This window comes from Gorilla gorilla, chromosome 3 (genome assembly GCF_029281585.2).
Source record: "Gorilla gorilla gorilla isolate KB3781 chromosome 3, NHGRI_mGorGor1-v2.1_pri, whole genome shotgun sequence".
Taxonomy (NCBI): Eukaryota; Metazoa; Chordata; class Mammalia; order Primates; family Hominidae; genus Gorilla; species Gorilla gorilla.
The window spans coordinates 102454526-102455582 of NC_073227.2; the positions used below are offsets into that span (position 1 = coordinate 102454526).

Genomic DNA, 1057 nt, shown 5'->3' on the forward strand with positions numbered 1-1057 from the left:
TGGAAGCAAATTATGTTTCCCATAAATAGATCCCTCTTTCTTATTGTGTTCAATTTATGCTACCAATACTACTTTGCACTAATTAGAGACACTGACTAGAAGCTGGTGAAACAGACAGGCCTAGAACAAAACATCTGTTGACCCTAAAGAAAGGGTAGTATCCAAGCAGATCATCAAGAAGCAAATTTGCAGAAACGTTAAAACTATTCTTGTGCTCACTTTGGCAGCACATATACTAAAATTGGAATGACACAAAGAAGATTAGCATGGCGCCTGCACAAGGACGACTCTGTTTAAAAAAAAAAAATGTTAACCTTCTGATTGTAATAAGTAACAGGTAAAAGTGCATCATTTGTCAAACTCATGGCTAGAAGATATGGGTCACAGATAACACATTCTAAAGGCCAAGCAATCATGCAATTACCATGAGTTGTCTATTTCTTAAATTTCCTTCCTAGAAAAATACAAATTTGACACAGTTCAATAAAAAAGAAACTAGTATGTCAAAAACAAAATAGTAAAGCAAACCTACTAGGAAACTCTAATTGGCTTCATCTTTCAGGGTCAGCTTCTTTTTGTGGCCAGGACAGGGTCCTAAACACATTCTTGGTTGTGTTTCTTATTCATTTAATTAAGTGAAAAATAAGTTCTCTTTTACACGTGTTTTCTTTTTCAGCCTCTATAGTGTGAAATAAACATGAAGCTGTCAAATAGAATAAACTGAAACAGGCTAAACTAATTTGCCACTGATGATAGTCATTATAAACAATCTGAATGCTGTTCCACCTCACTGGGATTTAAATAATCTGTCAAAGGGCTCTATATCCTAAAATATGCATATGAAATCAGGGAACATGAGGAAGAAATGAGAATAGTTAGTTAAATCAACAGAAATATCCTCATTCCTGACACGAAAATAGAAGAGTTTAATTTCTTTAAGAAGGGATTAATTTCTTTAAGCCCTTCTCTCTCTCATTCAAATGCCACCCCATGCAAACAATTATTGTTACTCCATTCCTTCCTCAATATTTAGGAATATTGCTCAGTGTTGTTAGAA

The 1057-nt window shown here is 34.3% G+C and overlaps 1 non-coding gene across 1 annotated transcript; it reads left to right on the forward strand.

Moving 5' to 3' along the window:
• Nucleotides 1–211: 211 nt before the first annotated feature.
• Nucleotides 212–319, forward strand: LOC115934395 (U6 spliceosomal RNA). Its single transcript, XR_004070204.1, has one exon. It is a non-coding gene; the product is annotated as a U6 spliceosomal RNA (small nuclear RNA).
• Nucleotides 320–1057: the final 738 nt, after the last annotated feature.